The sequence below is a fragment of the Peromyscus californicus genome, unplaced genomic scaffold (assembly GCF_007827085.1).
Source record: "Peromyscus californicus insignis strain IS unplaced genomic scaffold, ASM782708v3 Scaffold_17__1_contigs__length_78620276, whole genome shotgun sequence".
Lineage (NCBI taxonomy): Eukaryota > Metazoa > Chordata > Mammalia > Rodentia > Cricetidae > Peromyscus > Peromyscus californicus.
The window spans coordinates 38,346,404-38,363,827 of NW_026294469.1; the positions used below are offsets into that span (position 1 = coordinate 38,346,404).

The 17,424-nt window shown below is 41.7% G+C and overlaps 2 long non-coding RNA genes across 7 annotated transcripts in view; one reads left to right on the forward strand and one right to left on the reverse strand.

The window, feature by feature from the left end:
- LOC128112806 (uncharacterized) overlaps positions 1-10,701 on the forward strand; it is a 37,633-nt gene extending 26,932 nt beyond the window's left edge. For 2 of the 5 annotated variants that reach the window (XR_008219170.1, XR_008219173.1), the window contains exons 3-4: positions 4,764-6,598; positions 8,565-10,701. This is a non-coding gene — a long non-coding RNA (uncharacterized LOC128112806). Of the gene's footprint in view, positions 1-2,467; positions 6,599-8,564 lie in introns of all 5 variants that reach the window. The other 3 variants (XR_008219174.1, XR_008219172.1, XR_008219171.1) reach the window with 3 other exon arrangements.
- The window catches only part of LOC128112808 (uncharacterized), a 30,340-nt gene continuing 21,708 nt past the window's right edge, over positions 8,793-17,424 (reverse strand). For both annotated transcript variants that reach the window (XR_008219176.1, XR_008219175.1), the window contains one exon: positions 8,793-8,904. This is a non-coding gene — a long non-coding RNA (uncharacterized LOC128112808). The remainder of the gene's footprint in view (positions 8,905-17,424) is intronic.

A 17,424-nucleotide genomic window follows, 5' to 3' on the forward strand; every position in this document is an offset into this window, starting at 1 on the left:
CCAAACAGGGATAATTGGTGGGCAACCCTGACACTAACATACTATTGAAGCAAATTGGAAAGATGGCAACAGTTATTTTGGATTTTCAATGTGGTTTTTATAGTAACTACAAAATTGGAATGGAAACACTTGTGCTCAAATTGATAGTGCCCTTAAGTGGCAAGAAAATCTCTTCTCAACTACTTTGGATCCATTATCTCTGGGGTCTCAGTGATGTAAAATTGCACCTTATCCTACAGAAAGTCACCATCTCTGAGGCCTGACAGATCAACCCCCTGAGAGTCTACTAACATAGCAGCCACAGTCTGCTCAAACTCCTACTGAATGATATGTGGAATTTTGATCTTGGGATAAATGGCTTATTTTTTTTACTTGATTATTTATAGACAGAAAATATGTATGTAAGTGAACTGTATATTTCTTGCATGTGTCACATACATATATCTTGTTTTCATTTAAAATAGTTTATTAAGGAGAATAAGTTTCATGGCATGCTTCTGAATCCAGGCAAAAAGTAATTAAGCTAGATATAAAATTTGAGGGCCATGAGTAATTCTATCACTTTGCTTTCTTTTAATATTGATTGTTGCAGTTATTTCTAAAGTAGCTGATAGAAATTTGCTGGGTAACTCTGGAATTCCTTTTTAAAATCTCCCTGTGTCTCTGTCTCTGTCTCTGTCTCTCTGTCTCTGTCTCTGTCTCTGTCTCTCTCTGTCTCTCTCTCTCTCTCTCTCTCTCTGTCTCTCTGTCTCTCTCTCTCTCTCTCTCTCTCTCTCTCTCTCTCTCTCTCTCTCTCTCTCTCGGTACGTGTGTGTGTGTGTGTGTGTGTGTGTGTGTGTGTGTGTGTGTGTACATGTGTATGTAGGTGGGGACTGAACCTTAGACCTTGCACATGATAGACAAGTGTTCTACCACTGAGCTATATGCCCAGTCCTCTTTTCTAAAAATCACTGTTTAGTTTTTGAGATTATAATCCAATTATATCATTTCCCTCGTTCCTTTCTTCCCTCTAAACTCTCCCAAATACCCCGCTTCTTCCCTTTCAAGTTCAGAGTCACTTTTTCATTAGCTATGCATATGTATGTATGTATGTATGTATATATATGCATGTCTGCATACAAATATATGAATATAAATGTAATTGCAACCTTCTCAGTCTGTATAATGTTACTTGTATATATGTTTTCAGTGCTAACCATTTGGTATTGGATAACCTACTAATGTACTCTTCCCTGAAGAAGGCTATTTCTCCTGCTCTCACCATTTCTTAGTTGTCTATAGCTCTTTGTCTAGACTTGAGGCCCCATGAGCTTTACCCCTTTCATGCTATCATGTTCATTGGTGTGGTACCTGTTCAGGTTATATTTAGACAGCCATGTTGGTGAGACTTCATGGGTATAGCATCTCTGACATTTCTAGCAGACATAATGTCACTGCAAACTTCCTGTTTCTCTTACTCTTTCTCAATCTTTTTGCCTCCTCTTCTGTGACTTTCCCTGAGCATTAGGTGCAGGAGTTATGTCATAGATGTATCAGTTGGGACTTGGCTCCACATCTCTGTATTTTGATAAGTTGTAGTCTTCTGTATGGTCTCCATCTGTTACAGGAAGGAATTTCTTTAATGAGGGATGAGGACGACTCCTGTCTGTGAGTGTGAGGTAGTTAGGGGTTGTGCTGATTTACAAAAAAGTGACAGTTGTAGACTCTCCTCCAACATTCATTACTTGACTAGCCCTGGAGAGTTGGCTAGCTTTCCAGAACCAGGATGATTTCTCTCTTGTTGAGTTGGTCTTATGTCCAATTAGAGAACTGTTGGTTACCACCAAGGTATCCATGCCACTGTTACCATACAGGTTGTTGTGGTGGTTCATAGGCATCATAGCTGAATAGGATGATTGGATGCTACCTTCCTTTGGAAGCTTGCATGGCTTCTTTTGGTACCACGAGAGCTAGTCCTCAGACAGGAGGCTTTCAGGTCAGATCCAGCTCAGGGCCTCTGGGCCCTGCATCTGAAGTGCATGGTGTCTTTAGCAGTAGAGCCTTACCCTCCACCTCTTGGGAGCAACAAAAAGCAATGACAATAACCTGTAATGTTTTGGTAGTCTCTCAGAAAACCCTGACTAACAACTCAAAAGAGGACTTCTCATGCCTGGTTCTGTTAGATAGTCTATGCCTCTTGGGGAGAGGATTGTCAGCCCAGATGGAAATTTTTCATTTAAACTCTATACGTATCTTTATATACCAATTTACATGTATTGCAGCTATTCTTAGGTAGATTGTTAATAGTGTGGTTTCTTAGGACTTTTTCATACATCCTGTTGCTATGTTACCCTCTTTCTTGTATATTTAGCTCCCCCTTCCTAATTAGGGTCCCCTTTATTTTCCCATTTCCCCTTCCAAATCACTTGTTTCCTACTACTTCTCTCTCTATTGACCCTTCCCCCAAATAACTCTTTTTACTTTCCAGGTTTCTACACTTACTACAGGTTATCTACTCATATCTGAAGATCTGGAGCTGGGAGCCTCAAATGAAAGAGAACATTGGACGTTTGTCTTCCTGATGCTGGGTTACCCCATTCAATACAGTCTTTTCTAATTACATCCATCTGCTTACAAATTTCATGATTTCATTTTTCTTCACAGCTGAAAACTATCTTTTAATAAGCTATCTACTTTGGAAATTCTATATACTAAGACTCACATTTTGGACATAAATGATTTTATATTTTTCAGAATAAACATTTCCTTCATCCACACTAAATAACGATCAAACAAATATTTTTAACTATGACTTTTAAAGGACACCACACCTTTAGCTTGGCTGGGGTATTTATCTAGGCCAACCTACATGAAGTCACTGCCAGACTATGTCTTCTGAATAGAACACAGTTATTCAATTTTTTAACCTCCAGAGAAACTCTGTTATGGGTCTTGAATGTAGACTGGGGATAAGTCACATAGCAAAGGAACAGGCTCTGCCACCATCGTGTATTTCCTCAATACACAACCATTGCTTAGAAAGAAGTACCCAACAGAAAAAAGGTATCCTGAACCCAGAGGGACCATTCCAGAGGATGAGGAGAAGCAAAGCTGTTAAGGAACTGGAGTACCCTCTAGGCCTTCACTTACCTCAGGGTAGAAACATAAACACATTTGAAACTCCACACTGAGGACAGGGCTGCAAGATGAAAAGAAACCGAGTTCCTGGCTCACAACTCGGTTTTGTTTTTCTGACTTGTAAACCATCAATAACAATAAGTAATTCACACCAGTAGACAATATATGTACAAATTTACGTATCACAAACATCACACAGCAATTGTGTGCTAGTTTGAAAAATGAGTATATTTCATGGGTCCTTCAAGTTTAAAACAGAAACCACCATAAAGTTTATTACTTATTCCCCAACCATTAGTTGGTGAGACAGAGGTACACAGCAGATCAAAAATATCCAAGGACTATACAGCCTGGATCCAGTGGCCAGTCTTCCTGAGTGGCTAAGCTAACATCTCCAGTCCCTCCATTTCTACCTGGGAAATGTCATGTTGCACATGCTGGGACCAAAAACGGGATGTCATTTGTCAAGGTTTTCTTGAATAAATTTGTCAAGAAGACATGAAGCTCCCTTTTCTCAAAAAAAAAAAAAAAAGAATGTTTCCAATCACTCTCACTCAGGAACTGAGCAGTATGGGAACTTGACTAGGACCACTTTTGACATTCACGGAAAACCTGACTAGCAACTGGAGCATTAACATCAGAGGCTACCTAATGATTAAATGTCAGAACTGTAGTACATCAGATTTGCTCATGGATATTTCTAGGGTATCCAGCATCCACTTTCAGGCATACATAATCAATAGGTAAAAGAAATCCTTTTCTTAAGTAGCACTTGACCTATATCTTTTTGGGAGACTGAAACTGGACTTTGACATAGGTGCAAAGAAAGCATATACTAGCACATCCACACACAGTAACTTCTGGGGTTTAAGGTCTTACAAAAAAATTTTAATACAACACACACATACCTGTATACATATTTATACAAATACAGGGATTTGAAATAAATATTTAATGCATCTTTAAAGCTTCAATCACAGAATTTACAGTGGGAACAATGATAAAACCTTTAATGAGAGAAACATTAGCAGAGTCTATAACAATATTGTAAATCATTTCTAAATAAAAATATTGATAAGATGAGCCTTCTAAAATACCCAGGACACATCTTTAGCTAATTAAAACTAGATAATAGAAGTGACTCTTTTATCATTCACAATATTGCATCCCTGATCATCCCATGGTAAATGATTTTACCTCAGTAATAACCATGATCCAACATTCAGTTAGCAATTACCACATCAGACTTCATCTACTGGTAGCAACTGGTTAAGATGATATTGCCCTACATGCATTTATTTCATCATGCTAATAAAGTTTCCTGCTACACATGCAAAAGCATATTAACCTGTCTGATGTAATAAAAGATGCACATACATCTTTCTTGAAAAAGGATGATGCGTCAGGATTTCATTTCTATTTTGAAACTTAAGTGGGTAAGTACATTAGAGCAGAAAGTAGCAAGCTATGATCTATAGTGAACAAAATAACATAACTAAGTACCAACAAATTTCCCTACGAGGAATTGTATCTATTGTAATTTAGACACATTCTGTTAACTTGGTGTTGGCATAACAACATGAAACTGCTCTTTTGCAAACATCAAGAAGAAGCCTGTGCATCTGTACATCTTGTCTTTCACACAGAGTTCAGGAAGGCCACTATTGACTCAAGTTAACTCTCTTGGAGTACAGAGCATGCATGAGCTGATGAAAACCTTTGATAATGATGCTGATGTGATGAATGATGGCAGTTCAGTGTCCTCTGGGAATAATTCCTGGCATAGAGTCAGCAATCTAAGGAAAAGGAAAGGAGAAGCTCTATCATGTTCATGAGTGATAAGCATTCTGTCTGCAGTCTGCTACCCAGGATCCGTCTTGGAAACTCTTTTCCTTTCCACGCTCTTCTTCTCAGTGAGTACTTTCTCCACTTCTCGGTGAGGAACTTAAGGCAAGAAGGCTAGGGAAGGTAGGTGAGGGTACAAGCCAAGGCTATGTGCAATCAGAGACAACCTGCCCTGCACTGTTTCTTCCCTCCCAACCCCGGGTTCATACAAGCTTACTTGTCTTAAAGAATTATACACATTAACATTTTATAATTGATAAAATATCAGCAGAACACTAGCCCATGGGAGTAAGACTGACATGTGTGACACTTTTCTCTCTGGTCTCCAAGGGGTCATCCAATACTTGTCAACGCCTTATTAATGGAATTCTCTGCTCTCCATGGAAGATGGCTTCAGCCCTAGTACTACCAAGCATGAGAAGTTCAGTTAATTCCACAAAAAGTGACTGAGACTCAGTTAAAGTTGAAGCAAAATGAACATGCTGCCATAGTCAGAGCAGAGCACTCACAAATACTGTCAAGATAAGCAGATACATCTGTATGCTATAGGGCTGGCCCTGGTCTTGGGTGTAGATCACAGAAGAGCATTATCCCAGCTAGAGTCAATCCCTGTGCAACACATAAAGTCTCTTAAGATCTTGGAGGCAGGAAGGTTCAGCTCTCCCTTGGGAGACATGGCCTGCACACAAGCAATATGGTACTAGCTAGAGGCCTAGGGAATAGTCAGAGGAACATGGAGGATTTAAAGACAAAAATACACCAAAGACAGCATCACTGAGTTTTCTCAGGATGCATGTGCTCTAGCCACACCGTGGGAGGCCAAGGTGACGCCCATGGAGTTTGGCACAGATGCTGGTGGGGCCTAGTGTGGATGGATATAGACCAGAGCTGTAAATCTGGTAACAAGCAGCCCTTCACAGCTTTGTGAGGACTGTGAAAACACAGGCCCTTTTGAGACTGCAGCCTCAGGAAGCAGGAAGCCATTTGGAAAGCCGAGCCACACACAGAATCACTCTTAAGTTTCAGGCCTATGGGCAAGGCAGAACAGTTCTAGCCTCCTTCTTCGGCCCAGTGAAACAGCTGTCTACAGAAGTGTTCTGCTGGGGAGTGCTGGACCTCGGGAGGTAAACATATTAATTTGGTGGTCTGTTTCTTGTTCAGATCAAAATGCAAGTTGAGGACATCTCTTTAAAACTTACCATAAATACTTTTCTTATTTTATCCTGTTGTATTAAATTTTGCATTTTCCATCCATTGCAAGCTCACACTCAGAAAGCAATAAACAGCCTAAGAAGAGAAGGCAGAGCTAGAGATGTTGAAGCCCATTAGACAACAGACCTGCTGTAGGTGGCAATTTGGGACCAAAAATTTCATTTACGCAGTCTCTTCTGCCTTACCCCCAGCCCACCCCACCCACACACACTTGTCTGTGGCTTTGAGCTTCCGGAGACTTTCAGTCTAGAATCCAGTGCTAAAGTTTATGGTTTCCTGGGGTTTATGGTCCTTCCCATGAAGGTTTTCTGTACCTATTAATGTGCATTATGGTTCCCCCTCTCACAGCAGTGGCTCCTGTGAAAGCCAGGAAAGTTTTATGCAGCACACATGGAGACTGAATGGGACTTCTTGAGGGATCTGGGTAAGACTTTTGCTTTGAGGGGGTCAGGGTGTGTGTGTGTGTGTGTGTGTGTGTGTGTGTGTGTGTGTGTGTGTGTGTGTGTGTTATGTGTAAGAGAGATAGATTCATGAATAGATTCAACAGTTTCACCTTTCCACTTCTAATGCTACTTAGTTTGAAGAAAGAGAAGAAAATTAAGATTTTCTGAAAAAGTCCTCAAACTGTAATTTTCATTTCAAATAAAGTCCTCCATTGCTTGTCTTATGATGTTTGAATAAGCTATTTGCCTGAAATGACAGCCCATTAACAGTTCATGGGCATAAACTTAATCTCCCAGTGACCCCCACATAGAACAATAGCCAAAACAAGAAGCCTGCCAGGCCAGTTGTTCAGATACTAACATGGTCAGTTATTCCACTTGCTAATTGAGTCTTCCTCAAGACCCTTGCTCTAACGCACCACTTAAAAACTCAACCACTCTCCTCACAGAGGACCTCTGACGGCAGTGAAAAGCCAGTGCTGACACTTGGATTTTACTGCTCTGAAGATACTTGTCGATGCAGGTCTCAGCTAGGACAAATGGCCCAATCATGGACTCCACTCGCTTTTCCCACAGTGGAGGTGGAGAGCATCTTCTGGCCATTCTGTCCTTTGCAATTGTCCCCATGGAAATGTGCAGCCAGCGGTCTTACTGACCACATAGGAGAGCTAGCCTATTTGCAAATTAGCAGCCCTCCTAGCTTTACATGCTCAACTGGCCACTGTATAAAGGATGCAAGATGCATCCTGTGTCTTTCATAAAGTCCAGCTTGAGGTAAGCATAGTGACCAACTGCATTATCAAGAATTATCTTCATTGCTTTTGCCTGCTTTTGAAGTCAACTGAAAATACCAAAACTATATACCACTCATTTAACACCCAGTTCTATGAGAGAAAAGATAATATATTTCCCAGCTGGGGACATCATTTCCCTCTTGCCTTATGGATGGGTAACCTAGGGATCACTGTTATTTGAGCAATAAGAAGAGGACAATGCCGGGCGGTGGTGGCGCACGCCTTTAATCCCAGCACTCGGGAGGCAGAGCCAGGTGGATCTCTGTGAGTTCGAGGCCAGCCTGGTCTCCAAAGCGAGTACCAGGAAAGGCACAAAGCTACACAGAGAAACCCTGTCTCGAAAAACCAAAAAAAAAAAAAAAAAAAAAAGAAGAGGACAACTAGGAGTAATCACAACAATGGTAACATTTCTCCAGGTCTCCAAATGGAATAGGCATTGTATTCAGAGTCTTTCTATGTGTAGAACCTCATTTAATCCTTAAAACATTTCTATTCATTACCATTTATTAGCATTTTACAGAGAAGTAGATAGAGACATATGTCCCTTTCACAGGATAGCCAGGGATTTACACATCTTTTGGGTTCCAGGATCCAAACCTCTGTAGCTATTCACTGGAGTGCTTAAATAAGACTGCTAGCCTTAACCTTGATTCAAAAGAAATAACACTTGGGAGGCAGAAGTAGGTGGATCTCTGAGTTCCATGCCAGCCTGATCTACAAAGCGAGTTCCAGGATAGCCAGGGCTGTACAGAAAAACTTTGTCTCAAAAAACTAAAATAGGAGAATAAGAAGATAAATAAAAACATATCCTAGATAGTTCATAAGCAGTATGTACATATTTAGACTGTATGATGTTTTCAACTCCAATGGCTTTTTCCATTTCTTCGTTGTAACACATATATAATCTGTGAATTAAAACATAGTTACCCATATCACTCTCAGTAAATTTCAAAATACTCAAAGTTATATCAATTCAGCCTCCATCTCATGATCAAGAAAGAGATGGCTTATGCATTTTCAGTCTGCCAATTAAGGACGAGTGTGCTTTGTAAAGTGAAGGTTATTTTGACTTTGATAAGTATATTGCTTACTGTCTGACCATAAAGTACCAGAGCTGGGGATGAATAACAGAATATTTTTTCCTTCACTTCAGGCATGATGACTGGACCTCCCTGGTTGTAAATTCCCCAATATTTGATGACTCCAGTGTCAGCAGCGCAATGATGCATAATAAACACAACAATGCATTATCCGCAGTTTCTTGATTTGGTGCCCAGTCAGGGAAGGAAGCAGTCTACTTTTGAATGGATTTTCGGAAATAATACACAGGCGGTGTCTATTGGAAAGATCTGAAGAGGAAAATTGAAGCTTGCTTTTCATGCGACAGTCTCCAAATTATCCTTTGAAACTGACAGTCGTGAGTGACGTGGACCCATGTCCCACCATCACGGGGTTGGTATCAGAAAGAGCAGAGTATTCTAGCTTTCATCTGGCTTGGAAAAAGGAAACAGGGTTTATTTTGAACAGGAAAGGAAAAAAAGGTATTTGATGAAAGCCAAAGAAACAAGCTACCCAAATCCTTTGACGAAGAAGAAACAAAGGGAATGGGTTTGTGGAATAACACACAGACCTAAAAATAGTGTTTCAATAATTCACTAATTGTTCCATTTTATCCAGAACAATATTTTTGCAAAATCCAAAAGCTCACTTTAGAAGGGAAAATAAAAGCTATTTTAAGGCCTGCCTATGATGAAATGGTATTTTTCAGGCACGAAGGAAAGTGTAAGGCAAACAATAAGAAAGCACCGCATGGGGGTACATGCCCAGCTCTGCCCATGGCAGCTGCCTCCCTGTCTGCACCCAAATCAAAGACATGATTTGTTGCCAGGGACCTGAGTTGTGACGGAGTTCAACAGTGGCATTTCATAGTTTATGAGTTTAAAACTGTGAAGTGAGTTCCCCAAGGTCATGCTTAAGTTGTCTTTCTATTGTCTAAATGGCAAAAGGACGGAAGCAAAAGAGGCCATATTGTAAGCCCTCCCCACCTGGAAAATGATGACTTTAGCTCTAGCCCTTTGGTAGGACAGTTCCCTAGGGCACACACGGCAATGGGTTCTGAATCCATGCATCCATTAAAGCGCACTCTTAGAAACCCAAGAAGCACGTGTGGATAAAGTTTCCAAGGACAAGAACATCATTTTTTTAAATAAGGTATTATTACAGCTAGAATTGCTTTATTCAAAATCAGCCTGGCCACAAAGTTGCTGCTTGAAGAAATGGTCAGTGAAAAACTACATTCTACTGCAAAGCCACCATAACTAAACTCAGTAAACTAAACACACACACAACATCAAAATAGGACTGATTAGAAAGGACGCAAGCAGGTAGGTGGGGGTAATGGGAGGTGAATATGAACAAAATACAATATTTATATGTGTGACACTATCAAAGAATAAATAACAACACAATAAGACTATGAGTTCTTTCAGTGAGCAAAACCAAAGCCAAACATCTGAGATCTTCATTAACTTGAATGTCTTATCAATTAAGTGCAGAAGTTTTCCCACACCCACCAATTAAACTCTTACTGGCAAACCCAGATTGTAGCATTTGTGTCAGAAAAATGCTGGTATTTTCCAACTTCTCTATTTTCAACCATTTATCCCAGAAGTTTAAAATGGGCTGGGATGGGGGGCAGTCATGAAAATCTCTGAGCAGTGATTCTCATGGTCTCAGAAACTGAGTCATATCTTGAAAGCTCCAGATGACATTCACTCGGCTCTGAGCTCTGTTCTAACAGCAAGGCTACCCAACACCATGCTCTATCTGGTAGGTCTTTTGGAAGATGGGTAGACTCTAAGTAGGCCAGAGCTAACACATTTGCCTTCAATCTTGGGTGGAAAATGTGAAAACAGGATAGTAGAGTGATGGAAATAAAGCAATAACAAAGAAAAATAAAAAGACTTTTCTGATCCAGTTTTCTCTTTGCCTGCTAGCCCCCACTACCATTACTTACCCATAAAACAATCAGAATTAAGGAGGATTTTCCCCCAAAGCTAAGATCATCATGATCCAGTAGCAGGAAACACTCCATAATTACTTAGCATTGAGATCCAGTCCTGACCATTATTTTGTAAGTGTCATAGTTATTTGTGTCTTCCCAAGCTGAAGTATGGAGTCACAGGCAACATCCCAACTGCCCTTCAACTCCGTCTCCCATCTGTCTTCTACAGAATCCTGCCTTCCCCAGGACTCTTGCTTAGGACTGCAGCAACTGGGACAATGCAGCCTTTCCCTTTCCATCCTGCTTTGTCTTTATTTCATGTTGATAATAAAATATATGAATGCATGAAACGAACAGTGATATTCACAGAAGAGCATCTGTATGAACATAGGAGGAGGCAGTTCAGCTCAACCTATATGAACACTGCTGGGCATGGGTGGAGTACCACACATAAAAGACTCAGATCTTTGTCAGCAAAATCAGCTAGAACACATCTCTCTCCCCATAAAAGAGGTACCCCAGGTTTCTTAGCATCGACCACAGGAAGGACCACTAGCCTGATTTCCACCTGACTGCTACAAAGAGAAACTCGTTCTACTGGTACCCTAGTTCAAGTTCATGTCACCCAACATGTATATTGGACATCCTCTAGTTTGTATCTTAAAGGACCCCCAAGTGACATTTGCTGCCCCCCCGAGGCACTCTTAGTTCATTGAAGGAGTGCCCTTGAAGGAGATCCTGAAAGACCACTATCTAGTGGCTTCCTGACCATCATTAGGAGAACAGCCTACTGTAAGCTTCTCCCATGATGTACCATGTGAAAATAGGCCCATAGCAACAAAACTAAGTAACCATGGACTGAAATTTCTGAAATCATGAGCCATCCTTATAAGTGGATCATCTCCCAATTTTTGTTACAGTGGCAGAAAGCCAGCACGGGGGGCCTAATTTTACATATATTAAATAATAGTCAGACTCCAAGAATACCCAAGAGTGAAGGAGGCCCAGCCTTGCCCTTACGGATCTTGTATACTCTAGAGAGAAGAATTGGAACGAGTGCATGTAACTATAGAAACGTTCATAAGCTAGTATCATCCAAATTAATGTACAGAGAGCAATCATAAATTAAAATGATTTTTTCTTTGGGGCACATTCCGAATAAATGCCATCACCACAGTGGGAATGACATCCCACTTCTCATTTCTGTTTTCAAACATTTTTAAATCCCCCCACCACCCTGCCTGGTAACTTCAGAGAAGGGAAAGTGCTAGTGGAGAGGGATCGAGTGTTTCATTCCTCACATTGTTTATAATTATGGATTTGCGATTTGTGATAAAGAAACCGTGTCCAGGTTGATTCTACTGTTTTAAAACTTTCCTGAAGACAATGTGCTTTCCTGTTGCTTACACCCAGGAAAAGCTGCCTCCCACCCCCATCACCACTTTTACAATTGAGATTGAAGGGCACAGGCTGTCCAATGAGCCAATGGTGTTTCATTTCTTCGTTGCAGAAGATGCTGTCAGGGTCAAGTCTACCGAATAAAACTGAGGAGGTAGCCTGGCAATACGGTCATGGGGCAGAGAGCAAGCATCATTCTACACCAGGACTGTGGCTGTCATATGCTTCCCTAAAAGAAATAGCACAAGAAGAATCATCGAAGTGTTATCAGCAAAAGCAGAATGGGGGATGTGTGCAGAATTTCCTGCATTAGTCTAGGCAGACCAAAAGCAAAGGGCTGTAAAATCCATGCAGTGCAGCTCAACAGAAGTCACTTTCCCACCCAGTCTATGTTTTTTTAATGTGAATTAACAGTGGGGTCCTGCTACTTATAATATCTCATAAGCCTAGGCTGGCACAGCCCTCACCTCACCAGTGTATTCCATGGCCGTGGTGGTAGTGAATGCATCAATCTTTTAAAAATGCCTTCTGAAGTTGACAGTCACTTCTGATTACATATCATTGGCCAAAAATGAATCAAAGAGTTTATCTAACTTCCATGGGATGGAGAAGTATAACCTTTTCATGTTCCTGGAATGAGAAAGGCAGTCTATTGTCCACCAGTCTATAGCTTCTATCTGCATATCTTCTGTGTGATCACACTTTAAGCAGAGAAAGAACCACTTGAACTTGTAAATTGGGGAAACTGGCTTTTCAAAACCCATCATCACTGTATTACCATATCCATGAGTTGGGTCTCTTTATATTATAATTACTACATATTTGAATAAGTTGTCTTCATGGGCACTTGTTACATATGGGCAGGCTTGGGAGAGACATGAGTATGGCTTCCAGGGAACACAGCTCAGTCTGAAGAAACAGAAGAAAGCTGACATTACAGGTAGAAATGAAGGAGCCAGGCACTGTACTGGACACAGGGTGTGCGACACATCCTTTAGTCATCCTAACAGTGCCTCAAGAAAAGTGCCACAAATAGGCATATAGAGAGCTTGAAATACACTATGGCCGCCCATGCAATGGGGGACAGTGCTGGAGTGACTGTGTAGACTCCAATCTGTCTAATTTCAGAACCTATAGAGTGAGCCATGCTCAATACATGTAAGTAACCATATTACTTTATATTTACCCTTCTTAGAGCCCTTTCAATAGATTGGTTTTTAAATGAGAATGTGCTCAGTTGCTTAGGGATGGACAGTGCTGCTCATCTTGGTATGGTTAGCAATTGCTCACACGTGCGCATGTGAAGCGTAGACCCTCTAGAAATTACAGGTTGTTAGATGCGCATTGGAAACTGGGCTAGCCTCTGAAGCCATATCCCTTTCCTTTGTTCTTCCCAGCACTTGAAAGATTGACAAGAGGGAAGAAAATGTTTCCTCGGTGAGGGTGAAGAAAGACACAGCTGTCAGCATTTTCTCTTATCAGGAGGGTTCTCTAAGCGAGAAAACAGAGAGCCGCTTCCACGCTGCAGACTTGAATGTGAAGATAATGGTCAGCAGGGCTCAGTGAGCTGCCCGTGTTCCTGTTCCAACAAGCTCTTGACAAGGGCGTGCCTGCCAGGGAAACACAAAGCACCTCGTTCTGCCAGGAGACAGCACACAGCTGTGCAGACCCTGACTCCGCTAAACCCGGAAACAAATGCACAAGCTGTCCTAAGGGTCTCACTCTACAGGGGGTTCTGCTTCCTTTCTATATTTTAATTTTTCACTCTATATCTACTATTTGATACGCCACAAATCAATCTCTCAATAGCATCCCCCCCACCCACCCCGTGTGTGTGTGTGTGTGCGTGTGTGTGTGTGTGTGTGTGTGTGAGAGAGAGAGAGAGAGACAGAGACAGAGACAGAGACAGAGAGACAGAGACAGAGACAGAGACAGAGAGATCACAATCTTTCCATCTTAAAAGGCCATGTTCGCTCTTCATTTCTTCACAGTCACTATTCTGGACACTGCAGATCACAACATAGCACTGTCCTCTCCAATGTTTCTCCTTTGTTAAGGGATTGCTACAGTCACTTTTGCATCCCAGAATCCCTCCTAAGCCTCTTGTGGAGCACATGAGCTATGCCTTTAATTGGGCATTTCATTAGAGAAGGATGGGGCAGAAAGGAAAACAAAGTGGTCCGTAGTCACTTGTTTCAGGGACATCATTGCAGTCATCAACATCTGAACCCTACTGAAGTACAGTTTCAATTTCCCTTCTCAACCATGGGGAAAGCGGTGTTGACAACACATATTTCTCTCTGTCAAAACATTTCACTTACTCGGCAATCTGCGGACAGTTTGAGAGCCATATCACCAACTAGCAGCAACGGAGCGTTCTTCCCATTATTTTAAAATCAAAACGGCACGTGCCTCGTGAGAGGGGCAGGATATGGGCCAAGGTCCAAATTGAAAAGAAAAAATGCTAACAGAGCCAGCAAGCAAAGAGGGCACTGTAAATAACCCGCCTCGTTATTGAGCTACAGAGAAAGATGGACTCATCGGTGCTCCATTCCAGCTTAAGGGCTCAGTCCATTGCCCTTGAATTTCAGTCTCCAGGGAGATCACTGAGGGAATTCTGTCAGCTCTCTGCTCAGTGCAAGTGGCAAGGTTTGACTCATATTTTCGAAGCATTTCATGCCTTTGTATCTAATTGTTGTTGCTGGAAGATTGGTAGGGAAAGAGTAATGGGGCCACCTATTTCAAAAATAAATCCAAATACCAGTGAATGGTTAGCTTGGTATTTGTGTCTTACACAGAACTGTAAAAGAGCAGGGGTCTTAAATAGGACCCATACTGACAAAACTGCTGGGGCTCATGGACAAAGATATTAACTATGATGTAATCCTCCCCAACGGCTCATTTTCATTGCAAAATATTTAAAAGAAACAGTGCTCGGGGAAATGGAACCAGGCTTCCCCGGTAAAGGCCTCAAGCTGCAAGGAGAACACTGGCTGAACCCAGGTCAGGATGCAAGGCTGGAGTGCTCCCTGGGGCAGTCAGGGAATCTTGACCACCCAGAGGTTCAAATTCATAAACATGATTGCTAACGTTTGAGGGAGAGACACACCAGCAAAATAGCAAATTCAAGTCACTAAAGATCGATCCAAGTAGCCATGTTTACCCTTGGGTAGCCATGCATCTCCCCAGGTTCGAAGGACGAAGGTAGTTTCAGCAATCACAGCTGACAGGCTTAGCAAACCGAAAGCCTCCCCCTATTCACCTCCAGCTATCTGTCAATATATCTTGCTGGGGTTTTGCCAAATGTATTGTCATCCATTTAGGAAAGGTCATCTAGGATGCACGTTGACTTGACTAGTGGCTAAGAGTTTCTGTTAGAATCCCCAGCATCAGTCTGGCTGGGTTTTCCAACAAGTATGCAGTTTATCTTGCCTATAAAATTCACTGGTTTGTCAAGTTGGTACCAGCTGCTATCTCTTTAATGCAGATCACTGTATAATTTCAAAATAGCGTACTCTAAAATTTCCCTGCTGCCCCCATCTGTCTGGAGCGCTGAAATGGGCCTCTTGCTTCTGTCTCTCATCTAGAGGGGTTCATTAATTTCTCCCATCCACGCTGTTGCTCTGCACAGTGGTGACCACAGCCTTTGCCTTTATCTTGCTTCCTCAGTCACAAACAGTTACAGGCCAGGGACGTTGACTCTGAGCTTTGCCTTTCCATTCTCTCATAAAAAAGGAACAATGGGGTCATGACTAACTGGTGGCTAGCTACTCACAGGCATTCCTTTGGTTTGCAGCAACTGTAGCATTTAATGGTTGAGACAAACAGGGAGAATGGTAAAAAAAAAAGAGAGAAGGTAATTCCACATAAAATAGTAGATACAAAATAATGTGCAAAGGATATCTTTCTCTGTTCTCACTGCATTCCTAATAAATATTTTAAAAATTAATTTTATTTTATGTGCATTGGTGTCAGATCCCCTGGAAATGGAGTTACAGAAAGCTGTGAGCTACCATTTGGGTGCTGGGAATTGAACCCAGGTTCTCTAGAAGAGCAGCCAGTTATCTTAACCACTACACTATCTCTCCAGCCTCCAATATCTGAAATTTTAATTTGGAGGGTTTTAGGGTCTCAGTAGATAGCCCAGGCTGGCCTCAGACCTTTTTATTAAATTTTCATTTATATATTTTTTCTTTTTATTTATTCTTCTCTCCTACACTAATCCCAGAGCTCAGGAGGCAAAGGCAGGCAGATCTCTATGAGTTCCAGGCCAGCATGATCTACAGAGCTAGTTCCAGGGCAGCTAGGGCTGTTACACAGAGAAACCCTGTCTTGAAAAAAGCAAAACCAGGGAAAAAAAAAAAAAAAAAGACTAGGTACGAACCCTGATAACAAAGATGGACAAGGCAACCTAGTAGGAAGAAAAGGGTCCCAAGAGCTGGCAAAAGAGTCAGAGATAGCCCCGTTCCCACTGTTAGTAGTCCTACAAGAACACCAAGCCACACAACCATAACATATATGCAGATGACTGCTGTGGGATGGTCTGTATGTCAAATTGCTCTGATTGGTCAATAAATAAAACACTGATTGGCCAGTGGCCAGGCAGGAAGTATAGGCGGGACTAACAGAGAGGAGAATTGAGAGAACAGGAAGGCAGAGGGAGTCACTGCCAGCCGTCACCATGACAAGCAGCATGTAAAGATGCCGGTAAGCCATGAGCCACGTTGCAAGGTATAGATTTATAGAAATGGATTAATTTAAGCTGTAAGAACAGTTAGCAAGAAGCCTGCCACGGCCATACAGTTTGTAAGCAATATAAGTCTCTGTGTTTACTTGGTTGGGTCTGAGCGGCTGTGGGACTGGCAGGTGAGAGAGATTTGTCCTGACTGTGGGCCAGGCAGGAAAACTCTAGCTACAGATGACCTAGCAAGTTCACAGCCACAGTCTTTCCTGCTTTGTTTCCAAGAGTTTTAGGAGCAAGATCAAGTCAACCTGAACATGAAAAGTGTTAAATTTTCCTCCAGAGAGAATCCCATCTATACTACAGTGAGGTGCCCTAGGTCCCCAAGAAAGGCAAATATGACTCACAGACAAGCCAAGGAGGTTCTCCTTTGGTGGGATTCAAACCCTAGAGCTTCCCCCAGAAGTCTAGGTTACTCTTGTTTCTCTGTGCCCTGCACCCTTTTCTAGAGCACAGCAACTTACCTTGGTATTAACGCCCCCTTTACTCTGAGTCTACTTCAAACATTCAGATAAATCCATGGTGGCAAAGTTTTTAAAATGATCAAGACAATAGTTAGTGAGAAAGGAAGAGGGGAGGAGAGAGAGAAGTTGTAGTTTTGAAAATGTAGATGATTCCTTATAAAGATTCAGACCTCTTGAATATAGGATGAAGACCTCTGCATGTGCCAGAAGTCCTGAAAATTGGTCAGTTTTTGTTGTTGTTGCAAAAGGAAAAAAAATGCAGATAAAGGGGATTGAGGGTCATTGGCTGGTGGTTCCTGACTATTTTAAACTTGCTTTCAACATGGCTCTCTCCCCTTTCCATCTATCTGGATCACTCAATGGTAGCAGCATTTTTTCCCCTCCCAGAATGTCTTACATTCAGCTC